Genomic DNA, 27,727 nt, shown 5'->3' with positions numbered 1-27,727 from the left:
TATGATGATATATGATGGATTGGCTGAGATGAGAAAAGCTGGTATGAACTCGACCTCTTTTGTTTTTGTAAATATGATTAGTTCTTCATTCCTGATTCATCCTATTATGAATAAACATGTTTGCAATGACAACTAGAGATCATAGTTTCTTGTGCCATGATTGATTAGCTATGAGTTATAATGGTTTACCTTGCGTGCCAACATGCTATTAAAATGGTTATGATGTGGTATGATAGGTGGTATCCTTCTCTGAATGATTTAAGTGACTTGACTTGGCACATGTTTACGCATGTAGTTGAAACAAAATCAGCATAGCCTTCACGATATTTATGTTCATGGTGGATTATATCCTACTCATGCTTGCATTCAGTGTTGATTAATTTTAATGCATGTTCATGACTGTGGTCGCTCTCTAGCTGGTCGCTTCCCAGTCTTTTGCTAGACTTCACCTGTACTAAGCGAGAATACTGCTTGTGCATCCAATCCCTTAAACCCCAAAGTTATTCCACATGAGTCCACTATACCTACCTATATACGGTATCTACCTGCCGTTCCAAGTAAATTTGTATGTGCCAAACTCTAAACCTTCAAATAAATATCCTGTTTTGTATGCTCGAATAGCTCATGTATCAACTAGGGTTGTCTGTATCTTCCATGGTAGGCAGGTTATTCTCAAGAGGAGTGGACTCCGCTCCTCACTCACGAGATAAATGGCTGGTCACCGGGATGCCCAGTCCCATGCTTTATGCAAACTAAATCAAAATAATTGCAAACAAAACTCCCCCTGGGACTCTTGTTAGTTGGAGGCACTCGTTGTTTCGAGCAAGCCATGGATTGATGCTTGTGGTGGAAAGGGGAGTATAAACTTTACCATTCTGTTTGGGAACTGCCTATAACATGTGTAGCATGGAAGATATCGCCATCTCTTTGTTGTTATGTTGACAATGAAAGTATACCACTCAAAATATTATTCACCTCTATTTCAAAACCGAGCTCTGGCACCTCTACAAATACCTGCTTCCCTCTGCGAAGGGCCTATCTATTTACTTTTATGCTGAGTCATCATCCTCTTATTAAAAAGCACCAGTTGGAGAGCACTACTGTCATTTGCATTCATTATTATTAGTTTACATTGAGTATGACTTGACTGGATCTCTTTTACCATGAATTATAATGTCTAGTCAGTCCTTGGTCTTTAAAGGTGCTCTACATTTATGTTTTGCGGTCTCAAAAAGGGCTAGCGAGATACCATCCTGTTATATCATATTATGATTGTTTTGAGAAAGTGTTGCCATCCGAGTTTTATTATTATGCCTCGCTAGTTGATTATGCCATTGATATGAGTAAACTTGAGACCTATGCATTATTGCAAATGTGGTTAGTTATAATCTTTGCTGAAAACATGAATGCTGGCTTTACATATTTACAACAACAAGAGCAAACAGAGTTTGTAAAAGTTTTTCTTTATCACTTTCAGTTTATCAACTGAATTGCTTGAGGACAAGCAAAGATTTAAGCTTGGGGGAGTTGATACGTCTCCAACGTATCTACTTTTCCAAACACTTTTGCCCTTGTTTTGGACTCTAACTTGCATGATTTGAATGGAACTAACCCGGACTGACGCTGTTTTTAGCAGAATTACCACGGTGTTATTTATGTGCACGAGCAAACGTTCTCGGAATGACCTGAAACTTCACGGAGACACTTTTCACAAAATAAGAAAAATACCTGCCAAAGATGAAGGCCAGGGGGGCCACCACCTTGCCATGAGGGTGGGGGGCACGCCTGCCCCCCTAGGGCGCGTCCCCCCTACCTCGTGGGCCCCCTGTTGCCTCTCCGACTCCAACTCTATATATTGAGTTTTGGGGAGAAAAAAATCAGGGAGAAGAAATCATCGCTGAGGGAGTCCTGGATTAGGGGGTCTCCGGACAGCCGGACTATATCCTTTGGCCGGACTGATGGGCTATGAAGATACAAGATTGAAGACTTCGTCTCATGTCCAGATGGGACTCTACTTGGCGTGGAAGGCAAGCTAGGCAATACGGATATGTATATCTCCTCCTTTGTAACCGACCTTGTATAACCCTAGCCCCCTTCGGTGTCTATATAAACCGGAGGGTTTTAGTCCGTAGGACAACATACAATGATACCATAGGCTAGCTTCTAGTGTTTAGCCTCTCTGATCTCGTGGTAGATCTACTCTTGTACTACCCATATCATCAATATCAATCAAGCAGGACGTAGGGTTTTACCTCCATCAAGAGGGCCCAAACTTGGGTAAAACTTCGTGTCCCCTGCCTCCTGTTACCATCCGCCTAGACGCACAGTTCGGGACCCCCTACCCTAGATCCGCCGGTTTTGACACCGACATTGGTGCTTTCATTGAGAGTTCCTCTGTGCCGTCGCCAGAAGGAAGGATGTCTCGTCTCGTCTTTAAAGATGGTACTACTGTCGGGGGAGCTTTGGCTGTCGGCCAAACTCTCCGGCTAGGCGGTTTCATCATGACCGCCTGTTCGGCCGCCGCGCCGACGATGACTTCTCGGGTCATCGAAAACAGCCTCCACGTCAAATTGGCACTCGCCGAACAGATGGATCCAATGGAGCTCGCCTCCTTAAATGAGCTCTTAGATCGCATCACCGCCTTGGGAGTCGCTACGGACTATGATCGGATTAGGCTTAAACCCGATCAAAGGGAGATTAACTCTCCACCGGTCACCCATCATATTGCAGTGGTGGAGGAACAATGCGGCAACCTTTCCTCCATCTTGAGGACCAACTATGTCCGGATTCCCGAGCTCTCTGAGCCGGACGCCCGTTCGCGGGAGGACAACATCCAATCCCTGAACTTAGAGTCAGGCAGCGGGCCAGGATTATCGGGTCACACCCCAGAACCGGAACTTCCAAAATTGGAAATTCCTCGGCCCCTGGATCCCAGATCAGGTGAGGGTTCGGATTCAATTCCACCCACCCACCCAAACATAAGAGATCTTTCCCACATCAGGTAAGAGCCCCAGGAAACAGTACATCACTATTGGGCCAGATTCCTCCTTGCGATGAACAAGGTTAAGGACTGTCGCGAGGAAGACACAATCCTATTTTTCTGCAATAATTGCACGGACAAGGGAATCCTTAATGCCATAAATCACCGTGAGATAACACGCTTCGCTGACTTGGCGTCGATAGTACGAAAGTACTGTGCGATGGAAAGTGCCTGGAAAACCGAAATAAACTTTTGGGATAATCCGGCCCTGAATACAAACCCAGTCCGAAACAAAAGGGTGCATTATCACAACACACCCGGGTCAACTACCAAAAAGCAAAAACCCTCTACAGGGTATGGAACCGTACTGGAAGGATGGCTCAACGGACCCTGCAAAATTCATAGTACAGCGGAGACAATACCAACGCACAACCTTAGAGCATGTTGGATACTCCGGCAGGTGGCCAAAAGTGGTGAGGATCTACTTCTCCCAAATACCACAGAGCACCATCCCGTGGATAACAATACGGTGTTAACGGTCTTTGAGACCTTCGCGTCAAATAATAGACGCAAGCGAACACTCCGCAGCATGGCCGAAATCTGCCACGTAGCAGCAATAAATCCATGGAGCGATACGGCTATTACCTTCAATGCCAGTGACGAACCTAAATTCCGAACAGTCCGAGCACCAGCCGCACTGGTCCTCAGTCCAATCGTGGACGACTTTCGACTCACCAAAGTACTCATGGATGGCGGCAGCGGATTAAACCTCATCTATGAGGAAACTCTTCAAAAGATGGAAATAGACTGGAACCGCATTAAGCAAAGTAGCACAACCTCTAGAGGAATCATCCCCAGTCGGGAAGCATGCTGTGCTGGGAAAATCACACTAGATGTGGTATTCGGCACGCCGGATAATTACAGGTTCGAAGAAATTACATTCCAAGTGGCCCCGTTCAGTAGTGGTTATCACGCTCTTTTAGGACGGGAGGCATTCACAATCTTCCAAGCCGTACCCCATTACGGGTACATGAAGCTCAAAATGCCCGGGCCCAACGGAATCATCACTCTCGCCAGCGATCCGGACATAGCACTCCGCGCCGAAAACAAAACAGCCGCATTGGCCCTCGATCCGAAGCCCTCTCGGCCGAGGAATTAACCATGCTACGCTCCACTGTGGACAGGGACGACGTGATACTCGAAAGAGATCCAAGTCCACCTCTTTTAAACCAGCGGATGAAATAGTCAAATTCCAAGTCCACCCGACGGACCCTACAAAAACAGCCTCCATCGGGGCACAGCTAAGCCCCGCTGTGGACGCTGCACTACGAGAGTTCCTGCGCGAGAACTGGGACATATTCGCCTGGCATCCCTCAGACATGCCAGGAATCCCACGCAGGCTGGCCGAGCATAGCCTCAATATCCTAAAGGGATTCAAGCCGGTCAAGCAAGTTCTTTGGCGTTTCTCCGAACCTAAGAGACAAGCCGTGGGAGAGGAACTAGCCAAGTTATTGGAGGCCGGATTCATCAAAGAAATAAAACACCCGAACTGGCTAGCAAACCTGGTAATGGTACCAAAGAAGGACAAATCCTGGCGCCTTTGTGACGATTTCAAAGACCTCAATAAAGCTTGCCTAAAGGATCCCTTCCCCTCCCACGCATCGATCAAATCATTGATGCTACCGCAGGACACGAGTTATTGTGTTTCCTCGATGCATACTCCGGTTACCACCAAATCAAGATGGCGGAGTCCGACCAAGCCGCAACAGCATTCATCACACCATACGGTCCCTTCTATTTTAACACAATGCCTTTTGGGCTCAAGAACGCCGACGCAACATATCAGCGCATGATTCCGACATGTCTGGAGAAGCAAATCGGCAAAACAGTAGAGGCATATGTAGACGATGTGGTTGTTAAAACCAAACACGTCGACTCTTTGATAGACGACTTGAGGCTCACATTCGACAACCTCTGAACATACGACATCAAGCTCAATCCGGAAAAATGCGTTTTCGGTGTACCATCCGGAAAGCTCCTGGGTTTCATTGTCTCCAGCAGAGGTATCGAAGCTAATCGGCCAAAATCCGAGCTTTGTCACAGTTGGCTACACCAACAGACCTCAAACAAATCTAGAAGTTAACTGGATGTGTGGCGGCTCTAAGCCGCTTTATCTCCTGCTTAGGAGAAAAAGCTTTACCCCTTTATCGCCTTCTTTAGCGCACCGAACACTTCGAGTGGATGGACGCTGCCTCAGCCGGGTTGGAAGAAATAAAGGCCATTTTGGCAACCAACCCAATCCTGGCCGCGCCAAACATTGGCGAACCAATGCTATTGTACATTGCGGCAACTCATCAAGTTGTAAGCGTAGTGCTCGTCATCGAACGAGAAGCCGCCGGACATAAATTCCCTCTTCAAAAGCCGGTATACTATGTATCCACTGTCCTCACTCCATGCAAATCACGGTACCCACATTATCAAAAGAGAGCCTATGCGGTATTCATGGCGTCCCGGAAGCTACGACACTACTTTCAAGAGTGTTCGATTACGGTAGCCTCGGAAGTGCCACTTAATGATATTATAAACAACCGCGACGCTACGGGCCGGATTGCCAAATGGGCCATTGAGCTCCTCCCATTCGACATAACATACAAACCCCGACGAGCCATTAAATCGCAAGTATTGGCCGACTTCGTCGCCGAATGGACGGAGGCCGAACTCCCTAAAGAGTACGGCGCATACTCCAACTGGATCATGCACTTCGACGGTTCTAAAATGCTGGTCGGTCTAGGGGCTGGCGTCGTCCTGACATCCCCAACCGGGGATACCGTTCAGTACATACTGCAAATATTGTATACAGACTCCAACAATGCAGCCGAATACGAAGCTCTGTTGCATGGTCTTCGGATGGCAGTCTCCATGGGCATTCAACGCCTAGAGGTGCGTGGGGATTCAAACCTCGCAATATCCCAAATAAATGGAGACTTTGACGCCAAGGATCCGAAAATGGTGGCCTATCAAAACGTCGTCCTAAAAATGTCAGCTCGATTCGAGGGGCTCGAATTTCACCATGTGGCTCGAGAAAACAATCAGGCGGCGGATGTCCTTGCCCGCATCGGCGCAAAACGCGATACGGTCCCCCCCAACATATTTCTGGAAAGGCTGTTCAAGCCATCCGTAGTATGGGAAGGATACATCGGTTACAATAGTTCGGACCCGGCCAAAATGCCCAATACCGAATACTCTGACACAATCGGAGGCTCTGCCACCGAAATAACACCTTCAGCCCACGTAATAATGGCCATTATTGCCCCGTGGACAGAACCATTCCTGGCCTACCTAACTAGACAGGAACTTCCGGAGGACCAAAATGAGGCACGCTGCATAGTACAGCGATCCAAGGCCTACAGGGTCCATGAGGGAGAATTGTACAAGAAAAGCACTACCGGAGTCCTTCAAAGGTGCATCTTCGAAGAGGAAGGGCGGAATCTTTTGGCAGAAATTCACGCCGAACTTGGCGGTCATCATGCCGCAGCCCGGGCTCTTGTAAGCAAGGCCTTCCGCACAGGATTCTATTGGCCAACAGCCCGGGCAGACGCACAAGACTTGGTCCAACGTTGCGCCGGTTGCCAGCTCTTTGCAAATCAAAGCCACATGCCACCCACCGCCCTCCAAACAATCCCCATTACATGGCCCTTTGCGGTCTGGGGGCTTGACATGGTTGGACCCCTTAAAGGGGGAACCCACAAGAAAAAATACTTATTGGTCATGGTGGATAAATTCACCAAATGGATAGAGGCCAAACCTGTTAAAACAGCCAAATCCGGACCGGTGATAGACTTCATATCCGGGGTTGTACACTGTTATGGTGTCCCCCACAGCATCATCACTGAAAATGGCACAAACTTCACGGCTGACGAGGTAAAACTCTGGTGCAGCAAAATGGGCATCAAGCTCGATTATGCTTCAGTCTATCACCCACAAACCAACGGTCAAGTCGAGCGAGCAAACGGTCTTATAATGAGCGGCATTAAACCCAGATTAGTGCGTTCCTTAACGGAGTCTGACACGCACTGGGTAGAGGAGCTCGACTCCGTACTCTGGGGGCTGCGGACCACGCCGAATCGTAGTACCGGATATACACCGTTTTTATGGTGTACGGCGCAGAGGCAGTCTTGCCCTGTGACATAATTCATGACTCACCTCGAGGGCGCATGTACGAAGAAAGAGAAGCCGAGCTCGATTGGCAGGATAGTCTGGACACCTTGGAGGAGGAGCGCGACGTAGCCAAAGCCCGTTCCGCATTTTATCAGCAACAGGCTCGCAGATACCAAAGCAGAGAAGTACGGGCCAAAACTTATAACGTTGGCGAACTAGTTCTACGCCTGCCGGATAAGAAAAAGAACAAGCTCGAGCCCAAATGGGAAGGTCCTTTCATTATTGACCAAGTTCTGACCGGTGGAGCGTACCGACTGCGGGATGCATCGACTAGTCGACTCGAGCCGAACCCATGGAACGCGGCCAGGCTCCGAAGATTCTACGCCTAGCACCGGACTCTATGTTAGTCCCCTCCCTTTGTCCATTTTTTACATATACATCATCTGTCTTGTTTCCCTTTCTTTCTTTCTCTTATTATTTCTCTAGGCCTTCAAGGGTCACCTTGTGCCTCACTTGTACATTACAGATGCGCTAGCCGCACTCTCCATACCTGGGGGCTTCTTTCACAGAAGCTTAAATTATTTATCTAGGCCTCACGCCCAACACATGTGTTATACTTCCGCATGTACCTTTTTTCACCATTATATGCATCGATATGACTTAAGTTTTGGCCAAGCTGGGTTGCCTGGCTCTTGTATTTATGCCCTATGTTCCCGTTAATTCGGCTAGGGAATAAGGGAGCACCTCTGCGATTGTTACTGCCGGGTCAGCCGGATGCGTACCTCAGACTGGGTGAAGCCGAAATCTAGCATTCTTAAGGGAATATTCGGTCGGTGAACAAAAGATGATTTTTATTTATTGTCCATATCTACCCCCAGATGCTTTTTCTGCGTTTCTTATCGCAGTCCGGACATGCACTTTAGAGCATGCTTACCCAGGGAAAGGAACCCTTAACGGAACTATTCTCCTTGGAAGATGTTTCTTACTACCCATGTAACATAACATAACTAGTTGGGAACTTGTCTGATAAAGCACTAATGACCCCTACGCCTGGTCTCCATGCATACCCCGGTTCTTATATAACTGAGTGGGGATTCGGATTCACTCCGGACTATCGGGCCCGGAGGTTGAAGCGAAAAGGTCCGCAACGACAAATGATCTACAATCCGGCTAGAAGGCATTATACATGTCACTTTAATTACATAGTCATGCAGACTGACTAAACTCCTCCTCTATACCATCCAACAGGCGGTCTAGCTTACAATCCTGTTGGGAATACTTTGCGGCTAATTCTACTTGCCCATAAACTAAGCTAACGGGGATCTCTTTTCCGTCGAGCCCCACAGGTCCGACCTCGGCCATGTGATTTGGATCTGCCTTGGTATACCGAGTCTTCACCATGGCCCAGGCCTCTCTGGCACCCTGCCGGCAGGCCGATATCTTCCATAATCGGAGGAGCCGCCGTGCTCCCTTGAGCTTCTCCGTAAGGTCTGCAACGCCCTCTGGCAGGGAGACAGATGGCCACAAAGCCTGGGCAAAACCTTGCATCACCTGCCGAACTTGTTCGTGCAGATGTGATAGCTCGGATAGAAGATCACCCACAGACCCAGGCATTTCCTCCGCGGGACGACCCGTCAGCATACCTACAGACATAACGCTGTTAGTCGGCTTCTTCGCCGAATTCCTTTAAAAGGATTCGTTCAAGCACTCACTGAAAATGCCACGCCGAAGCCGCTTATTCTCCTTCTCGGAGTCGGCAAGCTAGCCCCGAACGTCTTTTAGTTCCACGCTCAGCTTAATATTGGCGTCTTGGAGATTGTTTTTCTCCCGCCTAACCTCAGTCAGCACGCGTTTGCCAGCCTCTAGCTGTCGCATAACATGCTGGTCCTCCGGATTTTCTCCGGATTCATCTACAACATCTGTTATTAAATCTGCAGCCATGCCGCACATTATATGGTAACCATTACTCTTTAACATAAATGTTACCAGCAGGTGACTTTTTCGGTTCCTGCAATGCGGCCACAGCAGCCCGTAGTTGGGTCTTGCATTCCTCTAGCTGCTGTGTTAGCCTAGTATTCTTCTCTGCAAGAACCTGCACAATCAAGATGATCCTTAAATCAGTTCTGCTAACAGTTTCAAGTCTCAGGGGCTACTGATACATATGAATCATCAGATTCACTTACCCGTACATCCTTTACATATTGATCTGCAGCTCTGACTAGGCCATCTTGAGCAGCACGGAGGTACGCCTCTCCGGAATTAAAGGCATCAAATGCCTTTGGTGAGAAACAAGCGTCCCGGAGTACGGCCCGGTGGCGCCTATGGTTCATGGCGCTTTCCACTTCCGAGTTAGTAGTGGATAACCTATCCGCATCCTCCGTAGAGGGATTATCCGGCGCCTGCCCCATATCGGCTTCCGCCTCTATGTCCGGTCCTGGCGCCCGGCTGGTGGAAGCATGATTAGTAACATCGCCGGACATATTCCGGCGAGCATTTTTTCTGTTAAAGAAATGCGGGCGTCATTATATTTCAAGAGAGACGACAACCATGGAGCGGGGTTTGTTATACCTTTGCGCTGACGTCTCCGTCCTGACCGCCTTCCTTTTTGGCCTACCCGGCCTCGGTGCCTCCTGTTGGCGTGTTGCCATGGGCTCGGCAGGGCGTCCCGAATGCCTTCCCTATAAAATGCCATGTGTATGTGGTGGGTGAAGTGTCTAAAAGGGGATCCTAGTTTTGGAGTTGGGATTTTTTGGTTTTTCTTACGTGCGATGCAGGGAGCAGTCCGGGATAGTCGGCCGTAATGGCCACCATGGCATCATCGCAGCTTAACTGATAGAACTGCCGGTCTATCAGCTCCACGGATATAACCGAATCTTCTTCGAGTCCGGAGTCGAGGGCCCGGTCAGGGTCCTCTGGTTGTGGAGAAGGGCTGCTGACCTCCTTTATGGCTTTTCGCAGTTCCTGCCGCAAAGTGGCAATGTGAATACTTACGACAAATAATGCGGGAAAAATGGGAGCAGGGAGATATAACTTACCCAGCTTGGAGGATTGTACATGGAGAATCCATCCCGTGGTTTGATGCGGGTGAACTCCTCCTCCTCACCCTTGAACAGTTCGGACAGAATCTTTGCTAGAGCAGCAGCATTGTCCGGACCCTTACGCCCGCAGCGGGTGGCGTCATCCGTCCCGTTATAACACCACAAGGGGTGCCCACGATATTGAAGTGGCTGCACTCCCCGCATTATGCAAATCGACATAACTTCAATTATTGTCAATCCTAATTGAGCCAGTGCTTTGATTCGGTTCATCAGGTAGAGGACTTCTCCGTTGTCTTCCGCCTGGGGGCTCCGTGGGCGCCAACTTCGGCGCTTCTTCAGAGGAGCATTGTTGAACTCAGGTAGACCCCGCCAAACAGGGTCCGAAAGGGGGACGTCCTCCATATAAAACCATTCCGAAGGCCAGTCTTCGGACGACTTCTTCAGGGTACCGGACAGGTATCCGGTATCAACGATGCACCATATTTCGGCTCCGCCCACTTGATAAAGTGATTCCCTCTGTGTGTGAGGGACAAGGTAGAATAGCCTTTTCCACAGCTCAAAGTGAGCCTCGCAGCCCAGGAACAACTCGCAGAGAGCAACATAGCCGGCGATATGTAGAATGGAGGCAGGGGTGAGATTGTGTAATTGGAGGCCGTAGAACTCCAGGAGCCCGCGGAGGAACGGATGAGTTGGAAATCCGAGTCCCCTTAGTAAATAAGGAACAAGGCAGACCTGTTCTCTCATGGAGGGACAAGGAAGGCTCTCCGCTTGCGCCCCGCCATTATAGGTGGCGAGCACGGCTCGAACAGGCACCATATACGCCGGAGGGAGAAATCCCTTAGTCTGCAGCTCGACTAATCGGCTGTGCGGGACTGAACACCTCTCCCAATCACCAGGCTTAGGGCTACGGGGGCGGGAGGAGGAGCTGCGGAGGTCGGCCATGCTAGAATGGATCTTTCTGAAACACGCTCTGATGAATTCTCGCTGGGGGAGGATGATATGGATCGGATCTAAGAATCCCCATCCCATTAATAGACAATTTATTTATCTGGCTAGGGGGGCGAATGTAAAAGCGCCCTGGCGCCTTGTATCCATTCGACGCATGGGAGATAGCCCTTATTGGGCACGGAAGCCAAGAGGTTCAACATTTATGGAGCCAGACACTGCTTACGAACACTTGAAAGTAGGAGAAGAACCCGCCTTGCAATGCCGAAGACAACACTGCGCGCCGGACTCATCGTCATTAAAGCCTGGTTCGGGGGCTACTGAGGGAGTCCTGGATTAGGGGGTCTCCGGACAGCCGGACTATATCCTTTGGCCGGAATGATGGGCTATGAAGATACAAGATTGAAGACTTCGTCTCGTGTCCGGATGGGACTCTACTTGGCGTGGAAGGCAAGCTAGGCAATACGGATATGTATATCTCCTCCTTTGTAACCGACCTTGTGTAACCCTAGCCCCCTTCGGTGTCTATATAAACCGGAAGGTTTTAGTCCGTAGGACAACATACAATGATACCATAGGCTAGCTTCTAGTGTTTAGCCTCTCTGATCTCATGGTAGATCTACTCTTGTACTACCCATATCATCAATATTAATCAAGCAGGACGTAGGGTTTTACCTCCATCAAGAGGGCCCGAACCTAGGTAAAACTTCGTGTCCCGTGCCTCCTGTTACCATCCGCCTAGACGCACAGTTCGGGACCCCCTACCCGAGATCCGCTGGTTTTGACACCGACAATCGCGTTTTACGATACGGAGCCGCCGCCAAGCCCTAAAACCTCTCGAGAGGGCTGATCTGGAGTCCGTTTGGGGCTCTGGAGAGGGGAATCCGTCACCATCGTCATCACCAACCATCCTCCATCACCAATTTCATGATTCTCACCGCCGTGTGTGAGTAATTCCATCGTAGGCTTGCTGGACGGTGATGGGTTGGATGGTATCTATCATTTAATCGAGTTAGTTTTGTTAGGGTTTGATCCCTAGTGTCCACTATGTTCTGAGATTGATGTTGCTATGACTTTGCTATGCTTAATGCTTGTCACTAGGGCCCGAGTGCCATGATTTCAGATCTGAACCTATTATGTTTTCATCAATATATGAGTGTTCTTGATCCTATCTTGCAAGTCTATAGTCACCTATTATGTGTTATGATCCGTTAACCCCGAAGTGACAATAATCGGGATACTTACTGGTGATGACCGTAGTTTGAGGAGTTCATGTATTCACTATGTGTTAATGCTTTGTTCCGGATCTCTATTAAAAGGAGGCCTTAATATCCCTTAGTTTCCGTAAGGACCCTGCTGCCACGGGAGGGTAGGACAAAAGATGTCATGCAAGTTCTTTTCCATAAGCACGTATGACTATATTCGGAATACATGCCTACATTATATCAATGAACTGGAGCTAGTTCTGTGTCACCCTAGGTTATGACTGTTACATGATGAACCGCATCCGGCATAATTCTCCATCACCGATCCATTGCCTACGAGCTTTCCATATATTGTTCTTCGCTTATTTTCTTTTCCGTTGCTATTGCTATCATCACTACAAAATACCAAAAACATTGCTTTTACTATTGTTACCTTTTGCTACCGTTATCACCACTATCATAATACTTTGCTACTAAACACTTTGTTGCAGATATTAAGTTTCCAGGTGTGGTTGAATTGACAACTCAGCTGCTAATACTTGAGAATATTCTTTGGCTCCCCTTGTGTCGAATCAATAAATTTGGGTTGAATACTCTACCCTCGAAAACTGTTGCGATCCCCTATACTTGTGGGTTATCATTTACCTCAGACCTTCGGGTCCATGGTTATTAGCTAGATGGCTTCTTCTCTCTTTTTGGATCTCAATACAATGTTCTTCCCCTCTCTTGTGGAGATCTATTCGATGTAATCTTCTTTTTGCGGTGTGTTTGTTGAGATCGATGAATTGTGGGTTTATGATCAAGATTATCTATGAACAATAATTGAATCTTCTCTGAATTCTTTTATGTATGATTGGTTATCTTTGCAAGTCTCTTCGAATTATCAGTTTGGTTTGGCCTACTAGATTGATCTTTCTTGCAATGGGAGAAGTGCTTAGCTTTGGGTTCAATCTTGCGGTGTCCTTTCCCAGTGACAGTAGGGCAGCAAGGCATGTATTGTATTTTTGCCATCGAGCATAACAAGATGGGTTTTTTATCATATTGCATGAATTTATCCCTCTACATCATGTCATCTTGCTTAAGGCGTTACTCTGTTTTCATGAACTTAATACTCTAGATGCTTGCTGGATAGCGGTCGATGAGTGGAGTAATAGTAGTAGATGCAGGCAGGAGTCAGTCTACTTGTCTCGGACGTGATGCCTATATGCATGATTATACCTAGATATTCCCATAACTATGCTCAATTCTGTCAATTGCTCAACAGTAATTCGTTCACCCACCGTAAAATACTTATGCTCTTGAGAGAAGCCACTAGTGAAACCTATGGCCCCCGGGTCTATCTTCATCATATTAAATCTTCCAATACTTCGTATTTACTTTGCTTTTATTTTACTTTGCATCTTTATCATAAAAATACCAAAAAAATTATCTTATCATATCTTACAGATCTCACTCTCGTAAGTGACCGTGAAGGGATTGACAACCCCTTATCGCGTTGGTTGCGAGGAGTTATTTGTTTTGTGCAGGTACGAGGGACTCGCGCGTAGCCTCCTACTGGATTGATACCTTGGTTCTCAAAAACTGAGGGAAATACTTACGCTACTTTGCTGCATCACCCTTTCCTCTTCAAGGGAAAACCAACGCAGTGCTCAAGAGGTAGCAAGAAGGATTTCTGGCGCCGTTGCCGGGGAGGTCTACGCAAAAGTCAACATACCAAGTACCCATCACAAACCCTTATCTCCCGCATTACATTATTTGTCATTTGCCTCTCGTTTTCCTCTCCCCCACTTCACCCTTGCCGTTTTATTCGCCCTTCTTCTCTTCGTCTTTCCTTTTCTTTGATGTCTTACTTGGCTCGTTTGCTCGTTTGGTTGGAATAGTTGTTTATTTATTACTAATCAGAGAACCTAAGATCTATGGATCCTCATCCGCTTGCTAATCTTTTTAAGAGATCCAATTATGATGAACCAATTGCTAGTGAGTTTTGTGCACTAGATTTTCTTTATGAAGTTTTGCTTGAAATTCGTGAATCTGAAAAGTGTGATGAATTACTTTATGAAGCGATTCACGATAGATCTTTGAATAAAAAGCATGATTGCAATGATTTTATTATAAATTCTATTTATGTAAATTGTGCTAATAATATGCAAAACCCTAAGCTTGGGGATGCTAGTTTTGCTATGTCCTCTACTTGTTGCAATGATCAAGATTGGGGTGATTCTTCTTATGGTCTTGAAAATTTATTTAAGCCCCATGATGAATATGAGATTGATAATAGTGTTTGCAATATTATTGAAAGTGGGTTTGGAAGAGTGTCAACTTTATATCCCACATATTGGGAGAATGTTCAATCTTATGAAATTTTTGATAAAAGTGGGTTTGGAGAGGTCATGACTTTAGTTAATGTTAATCCCACTATTTTGGAAGAGTGTCAACTTTGCATGCATGTGGATCGTGTTGAAAATATTTTATGTGATAGCTATTTTGTTGAAGTTTCTTATGATCCTACATATAATTATTATGAGAGAGGAAAAAATGGTGGTAGAAATTTTTATGTTACTAAATTACCTCTCGTTATGTTGAGATTGCTATTGTTTCTTTCCGCTTCCTTGCATATGCTAGTTTTTGCTTGCCTTGATAATTTGTTTGACTATAAGATGCCTATGCATAGGAAGTATGTTAGACTTAAATGTGTTTGTCACATGTTTTATGATGCTCTCTTTGTGCTTCAATTCTTGTCTTTCATGTGAGCATCATTGAAATATTATGCCTAGCTATAAGGCTTTAAAGAAAAGCGCTTGTTGGAAGTCAACCCAATATTTATCCTTGCTGTTATTCAATAAATAATTTACCTAGCCTCTGTTTTGGTTGTGTTTTTTGTGTTTAATTAGTGTGTGTGCCAAGTAGAACCATTGGGAAGACTTGGGGAAAGTCTTGTTATCTTGCTGTAAAAAACAGAAACTTTAGCGCTCACGAGAACTGCTGCCATTTTTGTAATTGGAAAGTTCTATTTAGTTAATTCTTTTTGCAGATGATTAATAGATAAATTCCTCACGTCCAGCAATTTATTTTAGAATTTTTGGGGTTCCAGATCTTGCGCTAGCTACAGATTACTACAGACTGTTCTGTTTTTGACAGATTCTGTTTTTTGTGTGTTGTTTGCTTATTTTGATGAATCTATGGCTAGTAAAATAGTTTATAAACCATAGAGAAGTTGGAATACAGTAGGTTTAACACCAATATAAATAAAGAATGAGCTCATTATAGTACCTTGAAGTGGTCTTTTGTTTTCTTTCCCTAACGGAGCTCACGAGATTTTCTACTTTAAGTTTTGTGTTGTGAAGTTTTCAAGTTTTGGGTAAAGATTTGATGGATTATGGAACAAGGAGTGGCAAGAGCCTAAGCTTGGGGATGCCCATGTAACCCCCAAGCCTAAGCCCCGGAAGGCATCCCCTCTTTCGTCTACTTCTATCGGTAACTTTACTTGGAGCTATATTTTTATTCACCACATGATATGTGTTTTGCTTGGAGCGTCTTGTATGATTTGAGTCCTTGATTTTTAGTTTACCACAATCATCCTTGCTGTACACACCTTTTGAGAGAGACATTCATGATTTGGGATTTTTTATAATACTCTATGTGCTTCACTTATATCTTTTGAGTTATATAGTTTTGCTCTAGTACTTCACTTATATATTTTAGAGCACGGTGATGGATTTGTTTTATAGAAACTATTGATATCTCATGATTCACTTAGATTATTTTGAGAGTCTTAAATAGCATGGTAATTTTCTTAAATAATCCTAATATGCTAGGTATTCAAGATTAGTAAAAACTTTCTTATGAGTGTTTTGAATACTAAGAGAAGTTTGATGCTTGATGATTATTTTGAGATATGGAGGTAATAATATCAAAGTCATGCTAGTTGAGTAGTTGTGAATTTGAGAAATGCTTGTGTTGAAGTTTGCAAGTCCCGTAGAATGCACGTATGGTAAACGTTATGTAACAATTTGAAACATGAGGTGTTCTTTGATTGTCCTCCTTATGAGTGGCGGTCGGGGACGAGTGATGGTCTTTTCCTACCAATCTACCCCCCTAGGAGCATGCGCGTAGTGCTTGGTTTTTGATGACTTGTAGATTTTGCAATAAGTATGTGAGTTCTTTATGACTAATGTTGACTCCATGGATTATACGCACTATCATCCTTCCATCATTGCTAGCCTCTTCGGTACCGTGCATTACCCTTTCTCACATTGAGAGTTGGTGCAAACTTCGCCGGTGCATCCAAACCCCGTGATATGATACGCTCTTTCACACATAAACCTCCTTATATCTTCCTCAAAACAGCCACCATACCTACCTATTATGGCATTTCCATAGCCATTCCGAGATATATTGCCATGCAACTTTCCACCATTCCGTTTATCATGACACATTCATCATTGTCATATTGCTTAGCATGATCATGTAGTTGACATAGTATTTGTGGCAAAGCCACCGTTCATAATTCTTTCATACATGTCATTCTTGGTTCATTGCATATCCCGGTACACCGCCGGAGGCATTCATATAGAGTCATATTTTGTTCTAGCATCGAGTTGTAATCATTGAGTTGTAAATAAATAGAAGTGTGATGATCATCATTTTATAGAGCATTGTCCCAAGTGAGGAATTAAAAAAAAGAAAGGCCATAAAAAAAGAGAAGGCCCAAAAAAAGAGAGAGAAAGAGAGAAGGGTCAATGCTACTATCCTTTGCCACACTTGTGCTTTAAAGTAGCACCGTAATCTTCATGATAGAGAGCCTCTTGTTTTGTCACTTTCATATACTAGTGGGAATTTTTCATTATAGAACTTGACTTGTATATTCCAACAATGGGCCTCCTCAAGTGCCCTAGGTCTTCGTGAGTGTAACATCCCAAATTTTCAATTTGGAATGTTATACATTAGATCATCATGCATACCATATTTCTTTTGCATTTTGGTTGATCCTAGAAATTCTACGTAACTCAATGACCCCGGAGAGAGTTGGGGATTACGATATTTTCATATTTGAGTTCTCTCAAATTTTGAGAATAGGATCATTTGGTTTTATTTATTTTATCATCAATAATTTCTACTACAAAAATATGAGAGAGGGAATAAAATGACTTTCCCAAAATAAAGAAATATTGAGGATTTAATAATAAAATCAAATAAGATTTTATTTCGGAGTTTTTTTCGGTGTTTTATTTGAATTAGGAAAAATGCATTTTTCAAAATTTCATTTAGGTCCCAAATAAATGTTCACCTTGTGAGGCTTGATTTTAGAAGCCCGTGAAAATTTATTTCGGAATTTTTGGAGTCCATTTAGTATTTCTTTTTCTTTTTCTTCCGAGCGGAATATTTAAAAAAAAACCCGCGCCCGACTGGGCCAAGGGCCCAGCCGAGCCAGGCCGGCCCAGCCGCCGCCGCCTCCCGCTCGAGCAGCCGCCGGACTCGGGAGGAGTCCGAGCCGGAGCCGCCTCGCCGCCGCCCGACCCCTCCCCAAGGCAGCACCCCCCTTCTCTTAAATACCAAGCCACCCCGCCGCCCTCACCTCACCCCGCCCCGCCGCCCGCCAGCTGCAGCCGCCCCCGCCGCCTGCTGCTGCCGCCGCCACCGCTGCCGCTGCCGCTGCCGAGCCGCCCCGCCGCCCCGCATAGACGCCGCCGCCGGAGCCCCACCCCACCCGCCGGAGTACCTCGCCGGAGGTATAGCCACCGCCGTTCGCCGTTCGGTTTTTTTAGAAACCACCTCGGTTTTTTTTCGAAACCCCTAGATCGGTTTATTTCTCTGGTTTACTTAATTAGTGAACGTTCACCGATTCGTTCGTTTTAACGAATGCGTTCATCATTTAGTTTCAGATAATGAACATTCGTTCGTTAATCTATTCTTCATTTTTCTTTTCTCGGATTAAATCCGCGATTTTTCTGATCGCGATTTCTGATCCGATTTTCGTTTTAGTTTAACTTTTCGCTCGTTTATCGGAATCAGGCGATTCAAGCGCCTAGGGATTCGTCTCGAACCCCTCTATCCGTTTAACCAACCTAAACAAGATTTTTCTACTATAAAAATTGCCCTAGATCCAGATTGCTAGAACGAAATTGTTTTCTTTCGCCGTTTGACTTTTGTTGCTTCGTTCGATTTGTTTTTTTGCCAACCGGAGTTCTTAAGTTGAACCTTCTGGTTAGATCTCTTATTCGAGTTTTACGTGTGCATTAGATGAGTACTTATTGTATGCTCGTTTGTTTGTTTGCGATAGAGTATCCGGAGTGCGCCGCTTGTTACTTCGAATCGCTAGGTTTCCCGGATCATCAGCAAGGCAAGTAACACTTTGATCATACCTTTTCTACTACCCAATTTTATTGCATTAGATCAATCCTCACACATTGCATGATTAGGATCTAATTAAATTGTGGGATGGGAAGTAGATGAGGTAGTACCTATTACCAGTTTATTTTCAAACCTTTGGGAGTTACTTCTACGTTTGCTTATCATGCCATGCTATGCTAGTAGACGTGGATTGGGTGAGTGAAATCCATTGACAGATGTGAGATTGATAATTAATGGTTTATCTAAGGTGGCAACTTAAACACACATCTGGGTGGATTGAGGCACCTGGGTATTCCAGGACTTGCCTGTTTTTCTTTTGGACTGCCACCTAGGCTCAAAGGGATCATAAGACTATTCATACTAGAAACTTCCGTGTGCAGCCACAAGCTATTATGGACTCTAGCATAGTTGACTAAGTTGTGCGAACTCTTACAGTGGTAGACTAGCAGATGTAGGGGATATAGGTGGTACGGTCTACCCGATCGTAAGGTGCTAGCGCTTCTGAAAGACTATGTATCGGTCATCCGTCTTCTCAAACACCCTATAGTGCGAGAAACCAAACGGAGGCGATCGAGTCTTGTGGGGAAAAGTGCGCAAACCTCTGCAGAGTGTAACAAACTAATCATGATTAGCCGTGTCCCCGGTTATGGACATCTTGAGTATCTAGTACTTGGATTTTCATGTGAATCTCAACATGTTACTCTAAATTAATTTTGTTGGGTTGTGTTTAATGATGATGCTTAATTGGGATTGAGAATGCTGTCAACCATTCTCAATGTTTAACAACTACCATGATAGTTAAATAAATTTTATTCCTTTGTAGTAGGGAAAATTTGGCTTTACGCAAAAACTGTAACCATAGAGCTTTCCACCAGCCAAATATGCATATAGTATAGCTGTTGCATTCCATTATTCTCGATGTGTTACCTTGCCAGCATATTCCATGTGCTGACCCGTTTTCGAGCTGCAACGTTAATGTTGCAGACTTTTCAGACGACGATTAAGGAGTTTTTAGGTCGTGGTTCTATACTCAGTGATGCCGTTCGAGTTGATGGACTCACTTATCTTCCAAGCCTTCCGCTGTTATCATTATTAGATGGCCTTAAGCCATATTTATTGTAATAAATTCTCTTTTGAGACACTCGATGTAATAAGTGTGTGATTGCTAGTCTACTATAAATCCTCCGAGTACTGTGTGGTGTCAGCATTACTGATCCAGGGATGACACCGGAGCACAGAGATCAGACTGTTTGAGGTCTGGTCGCTACAGAGATGGTATCAGAGCACACGCTGATTGTAGGACACGACCACTAAGCTAAAAGACCTAGATCACTATTCACTCTCTTCTTCTCTGACCTCTCATCTTTTCTACTCTTTAGGATGGCGGATGCAAGGAACAAGTTCACACAACCGGATGAAGATACACCCTTTGGACGCCACTTGAAGGAAGTCACTAGATACCTGAATATAGGAGTACCAAGCTTCACAGGAACCTACAACACCACTTTACCTGAAGAAGAGCGCTGGATGATTCAAGTTCAAGTTCCAGGAAGGACGTTCATGCCAGTCACTGAACCCATAGAGTTTTCTTTTGATGCACTAACTTGGAGTCTAGGAAAGAGCATGGCAGCTCACATAGCCATGGGACGCATTGGAGAAGTCTACCGCAAGGATCTCAAGGATACTATCTACCAGATTTGTGGGCGCCGAGATGAGCACTGGGAGATCAATTGCAGCTTTTATCCAGGAGTTAAACCAGCACATTCGACAACAGGAGAACCAGATGTGTGCCGACATGATAGATCTGAAGAAGGCTAAGACTAGAATCAAGGAACTGGAGGAAGAACTCAAGGCTACACGTGAAGATTATGAAGAAGAAATTGAAAGTATTGGTGGAGAAGAATGATGACCTGATCAAGAAGATTGGAATATTTATGGGAGGCCCGACACCAGTAGATGAAGACGAAGAACCCTAGGAGATTAGCCCGGAAGACTACATCATCATCGACGGCCGACTCGGAACCAGATAGTAGCGATGATGACTATGTTGATGAAGCTGGAGCAGATATTATGGAGTCAACGACCGAAGAATATTTCTAGTAGACCACCTCATCAGTAGTAGTAGTCCACCATGTAAATATAGTAGCCCGAGCACTTTTGCGATAGTTAGATCGATTGTATGCCCTTGTTTGATTGAATGAAGTGAATTGTTTGCTTTTGCCTCATGTGCATATGGGTAGTGTTTTCTCTTTAGACACCCTCTATTCTTACATCTCATCTTTTCTAAACCCTCAGATGCCTCCGAGACGTGACCCCGGATTTGCCTTTCCACTGGAGCTCACCCAGTTGATCCAGCAGCAGAACACATTGATGCAGTTGCTAGTCCAGAATCAGAATCAGGGGAACAACAACAACAACCCACCACCACCACCACCACCACCTGTTGACCACTTAGCCCGTTTTCTTAGGCTGAATCCGCCGGTGTTTTCCAGTAGCACCGAGCCGATAGTAGCAGATGATTGGCTCCGCAAGACAGCTAGGGAGTTGACCACAGCAGGATGCATAGATGCGGAGAAGGTGAAGTTTGCCGCACATCAGCTAGAAGGACCCGCAGCATCATGGTGGGAGAATTTCACAGCCACTTTCCCAGTCGACACTGTCACATGGGACCAGTTTCAGTAGGCTTTCCATACTACCCATGTTTCAGCAGGAGCTATGGCCATGAAGAAGCGTGAGTTTCGCAACTTGCGCCAAGGAGGAAGGACAGTTGGCCAGTATGTGGAGGAATTTAGTAAGTTAGCACGTTATGCCCCAGATGACGTCGCTACGGATGCAGCTAAGCAGGAGAAGTTTCTAGAAGGACTGAATGATGAGTTGAGCATGCAGTTGATGGTAGCCAACTTCAACAACTACCAGGAGTTGGTAGATCGTGCCCTTATGATTGAAGGGAAGCAGCAGCAAATTGAGAATCGCAAGAGGAAGTATGGACAAGGAAAGTACAATTCAGGAGCTCAGCAGAAGCCACGTTTTACCCCTAGACCAGGAGGGCATTTTCAGCATACCCATGGAGGAGGTAGCTCGCACAATCACAATGGCACCAAGAATGGTAATGGCAATGGAGGAAGCAACGGCCAGAACCGCACCAACCCCTCGACCCCAGCCAAGAAGGACCTAAGCCAAGTCACTTGCTATAAGTGTTCGAAGACCGGACATTATGCCAATGAATGTCCTGAAGGCCAAAATGGCAATGGAAGTTCTAGGAAGAAGCCGAACCCTTTCAACAGGGGACAAGTGAACCACGTTAGCGTGGAGAATGTTGAAGCTCAGCCCGATGCAGTAATAGGTAAGTTTTTGGTTAAGTCATTTACTGCACTCATTCTTTTTGATACTGGAGCATCGCATTCATACATCTCAAGGGGATTTGTGGATAAGTATAACCTACCAACCCAAGCCCTTAGGTCACCCATGTTAGTAACCTCGCCCGGAGCAGAGTATGTGGCTAGTCTATGGTGTGATCGGTTACCATTAAGGATTGGTAACTATGTTTTTCCCTCAGACCTAATAGTATTGGAATCTCAAGGATTGGATGTGATATTAGGCATGGATTGGTTATCAAAGTATGAAGGGAGTATTGAATGTGCTAGTAAGTCAATTTTGCTTACCACCCCAGAAGGGAGAAGGATCAAGTATGTATCCCGGCATGTGCCAAAGAGGACTCAAGTAAATTGCCTAATAGGAGTTGTGCAGGAGGAAGTACCAGTGGTAAGGGATTTCCCTGATGTATTTCCAGAAGAGTTGCCAGGCATGCCCCCGGATAGAGATATTGAGTTTTTGATTGAGCTATTGCCCGGCACTGGGCCAATATCAAAGAGACCTTATAGGATGCCAGCAAATGATTTGGTGGAAATTAAGAAGCAGATAAAGGAGTTACTGGATAAGGGATATATTCGCCCAAGTTCTTCACCTTGGGGATCGCCAGTACTTCTAGTGGAGAAGAAGGATGGATCGTTAAGGATGGTTGTTGATTATCGAGGATTGAATGAAGTAACAATCAAGAACAAGTACCCACTACCAATGATCAACGATCTGTTTGATCGATTGCAAGGAGCGAAGGTATTTTCCAAGATCGATCTGCGATCAGGATACCACCAGTTGAAGATTCGAGAACAGGATATTCCGAAGACAGCTTTTTCTACCAGGTATGGGCTGTATGAGTATACCGTTATGTCATTTGGTCTGACTAAAGCACCTTCCTATTTTATGAACATGATGAACAAAGTGTTTATGGAGTTTTTGGATAAGTTCATCGTAGTGTTCATTGATGATATCCTAGTTTATTCGAAGAATGAAGAGGAGCATAAGGAGCATTTGCGTTTGGTACTTGGAAAGCTCAGAGAACACCAATTATATGCCAAGTTCAGCAAATGTGAGTTTTGGTTGAAAGAAGTAGGATTCCTCGGACACGTTATATCCGGAGAAGGTATAGCAATAGATCCCGCTAAAGTTGAAACCGTGACCAAGTGGGAAGCCCCAACAACAGTTGGAGTGATCCGGAGTTTTCTTGGACTCGCAGGATACTACCGGAGATTTATTGAGAATTTCTCAAAGATTGCGAAGCCTATGACTGAGTTGTTAAAGAAAGATACCAAGTTCATATGGACAGAGGAGTGTGAGGCTAGTTTTCAGGAGTTGAAGAAACGCTTGGTTACCTCACCAGTGTTGATTTTGCCAGACCAGACCAAAGATTATGAGGTGTACTGCGACGCTTCACGTCGAGGACTTGGAGCAGTGCTTATGCAGGAAGGGAGAGTTGTTTCATATGCCTCAAGACAACTGAAGCCTCATGAGTTGAATTATGCCACGCATGATTTGGACTTAGCAGCCGTAGTGCATGCGCTGAAAACATGGAGACATTTTCTCGTTGGTAATCATTGTGAGGTGTACACGGATCATAAGAGTTTGAACTACATTTTCACCCAGAAGGAGTTGAATATCAGACAAAGGAGATGGCTGGAGCTTATCAAGGATTATGATATGAGATTGCATTATCATCCCGGAAAGGCTAATGTAGTAGCTGACGCATTAAGCCACAAGAGCCTTGTCAATACATTAATGACGGGAGAAATACCCAAGGAGTTAGCAGAAAATCTTCATGAACTATGTTTGGAAATAGTTCCGAGAAGCTATGTAGCAGCATTGGAGATTCAGTCAACTTTGATGGATAGAATCAGAGAAGCTCAGAAAGCTGACAAAGAGATTGCCGCTATAAAAGAGAAACTGAGCAAAGGAAAAGCTAAAGGATTTCGTGAGGATGAGCACGACACCCTATGGTTTGAAGACCGTGTTTACGTGCCCAATGACCCGGAGATCAGGAAGTTGATTTTGCAAGAGGCACACGATTCACCATATTCAATTCATCCAGGAAATACCAAGATGTATCTGGATTTGAAGGATATTTTCTGGTGGACCGGAATGAAGAAGGATATAGCGGAGTATGTAGCAGTTTGTGATGTATGCCAGAGAGTAAAAGCAGAGCATCAGAAGCCAGCGGGATTGTTACAACCATTGTCGATACCCGAATGGAAGTGGGATAAGCTAGGCATGGATTTTATCACGGGATTGCCCAGGACTCGTTCAGGCTATGACTCAATTTGGGTTGTAGTTGATCGATTGACGAAAGTAGCTCATTTCATCCCAGTAAAGACCACTTACACCAGTGCTAAGTTGGCAAAGATATACATGACCAGGATCGTATGTCTGCATGGAGTTCCAAGGAGTATCGTATCGGATAGAGGAACCCAGTTTACCTCAAAGTTCTGGAAGAAGTTGCATGAAACTTTGGGTACCAGGCTAGAATTTAGCACGGCTTTTCATCCACAGACAGATGGACAGACCGAGAGGGTAAATCAGATTTTGGAGGATATGCTGAGAGCTTGTGTGCTAGATTATGGATCTAGTTGGGACGACAATTTGCCATATGCAGAGTTCTCTTACAACAACAGTTACCAAACCAGTTTAAAGATGGCCCCTTTCGAAGCCCTGTACGGAAGGAGGTGCAGGACACCGTTGTCATGGGACGAAGTGGGAGACCGTCAGTTGTTTGGTCCTGACTTGATTAAAGAGTCTGAACAGAAGGTGAAGTTGATTCGCGATAGGCTCAAGGTAGCCCAGTCCAGACAGAAGAGTTATGCGGATTCTAAACGCAAGGAGACAATTTACGAAGTTGGAGATAGAGCTTATCTTCGAGTATCCCCACTTCAGGAAACAAAACGTTTTGGAGTCAAAGGAAAGTTAGAACCATGATTTGTAGGACCATATCGAGTATTGGAACGTATGGGGGAAGTAGCCTACAAGTTGGAATTGCCCAAAGGATTGTCAGGAGTACATGACGTGTTCCACGTTTCTCAACTGAAGAAATGTCACGCGGAGATGGCTGACATACCGTTGAGAGATACAGTGCCTTTGGAAACTATTCAGTTGGATAACAATTTGACCTACGAGGAGAAACCTGTTAAGATCCTCGAGTTTGCCAACCGAGTTACTCGCAGCAAGGTTATCAAGTTTTGCAAAGTCCAGTGGAGCCACCACTCAGAGGATGAAGCCACCTGGGAGCGAGAGGAAGATTTTTTCAAGGACCACCCTCACCTATTTTCTAGCCAACCCGAATCTCGAGGGCGAGATTCATCTTAAGGGGGGTAGGTTTGTAACATCCCAAATTTTCAATTTGGAATGTTATACATTAGATCATCATGCATACCATATTTCTTTTGCATTTTGGTTGATACTAGAAATTCTACGTAACTCAATGACCCCGGAGAGAGTTGGGGATTTCGATATTTTCATATTTGAGTTCTCTCAAGTTTTGAGAATAGGATCATGGTTTTATTTATTTTATCATCAATAATTTCTACTACAAAAATATGAGAGAGGGAATAAAATGACTTTCCCAAAATAAAGAAATATTGAGGATTTAATAATAAAATCAAATAAGATTTTATTTCAGAGTTTTTTTCGGTGTTTTATTTGAATTAGGAAAAAATGTGTTTTTCAAAATTTCATTTAGGTCCCAAATAAATGTTCACCTTGTGAGGCTTGATTTTAGAAGCCCGTGAAAATTTATTTCGGAATTTTTGGAGTCCGTTTAGTATTTCTTATTCTTTTTCTTCTGAGCGGAATTTTTTTTAAAAAAACCGCGCCCGACTGGGCCAAGGGCCCAGCCGAGCCAGGCCGGCCCAGCCGCCGCCGCCTCCCGCTCGAGCAGCCGCCGGACTCGGGAGGAGTCTGAGCCGGAGCCGCCTCGCCGCCGCCCGACTACCTCCCCAAGGCAGCACCCCCCCTTCTCTTAAATACCAAGACACCCCGCCGCCCTCACCTCACCCCGCCCCGCCGCCCACCAGCCGCAGCTGCCCCCGCCGCCGCCGCGCGCCACACGCCGCCGCCGCTGCTGCCGCTGCCGAGCCGCCCCGCCACCCCGCATAGCCGCCGCCGCCGGAGCCCACCCCGCCCGCCGGAGTACCTCGCCGGAGGTATAGCCGCCGCCGTTCGCCGTTCGTTTTTTAGAAACCGCCTCAGTTTTTTTCGAAACCCTAGATCGGTTTATTTCTTTGGTTTACTTAATTAGTGAACGTTCACCGATTCGTTCGTTTTAATGAACGTGTTCATCGTTTAGTTTCAGATAACGAACGTTTGTTCATTAATTTGTTCTTCGTTTTTCTTTTCTCGGATTAAATCCGCGATTTTTCTGATCGCGATTTCTGATCCGATTTTCGTTTTAGTTTAACTTTTCGCTCGTTTATCGGAATCAGGCGATTCAAGCGCCTAGGGATTCGTCTCGAACCCCTCTATCCGTTTAACCAACCTAAACAAGACTTTGCTACTATAAAAATTGCCCTAGATCCAGATTGCTAGAACGAAGTTGTTTTCTTTTGCCGTTTGACTTTTGTTGCTTCGTTCGATTTGTTTTTTTTGCCAACCGGAGTTCTTAAGTTGAACCTTCTGGTTAGATCTCTTATTTCAGTTTTACCTGTGCATTAGATGAGTACTTATTGTATGCTCGTTTGTTTGTTTGCGATAGAATATCTGGAGTGCGCCGCTTGTTACTTCGAATCGCTAGGTTTCCCGGATCATCAGCAAGGCAAGTAACACTTTGATCATACCTTTTCTACTACCCAGTTTTATTGTATTAGATCAATCCGCACACATTGCATGATTAGGATCTAATTAAATTGTGGGATGGGAAGTAGATGAGGTAGTACCTATTACCAGTTTATTTTCAAACCTTTGGGAGTTACTTCTACGTTTGCTTATCATGCCATGCTATGCTAGTAGACGTGTATTGGGTGAGTGAAATCCACTGACAGATGTGAGATTGATAATTAATGGTTTATCTAAGGTGGCAACTTAAACACACATCTTGGTGGATTGAGGCACCTGGGTATTCCAGGACTTGCCTGTTTTTCTTTTGGACCGCCACCCAGGCTCAAAGGGATCATAAGACTATTCATACTAGAAACTTCCGTGTGCAGCCACAAGCTATTATGGGCTCTAGCATAGTTGACTAAGTTGTGTGAACTCTTGCAGTGGTAGACAAGCAGATGTAGGGGATATAGGTGGTACGGTCTACCCGATCATAAGGTGCTAGCGCTTCTGAAAGACTATGTCTCGGTCATCCGTCTTCTCAAACACCCTATAGTGCGAGAAACCAAACGGAGGCGATCGAGTCTTGTGGGGAAAAGTGCGCAAACCTCTGCAGAGTGTAACAAACTAATCATGATTAGCCGTGTCCCCGGTTATGGACATCTTGAGTATCTAGTACTTGGATTTTCATGTGAATCTCAACATGTTACTCTAAATTAATTTTGTTGGGTTATGTTTAATGATGATGCTTAATTGGGATTGAGAATGCTTTCAACCATTCTCAATGTTTAACAACTACCATGATAGTTAAATAAATTTTATTCCTTTGTAGTAGGGAAAATTGGCTTTACGCAAAAACTGTGACCATAGAGCTTTCCACCAGCCAAATATGCATATAGTATAGCTGTTGCATT

Source organism: Triticum urartu, chromosome 1A (assembly GCF_056163025.1).
Source record: "Triticum urartu cultivar PI428250 chromosome 1A, HENAU_Tu73, whole genome shotgun sequence".
NCBI classification, from domain to species: Eukaryota; Viridiplantae; Streptophyta; class Magnoliopsida; order Poales; family Poaceae; genus Triticum; species Triticum urartu.
This window is presented reverse-complemented; position numbering follows the sequence as displayed.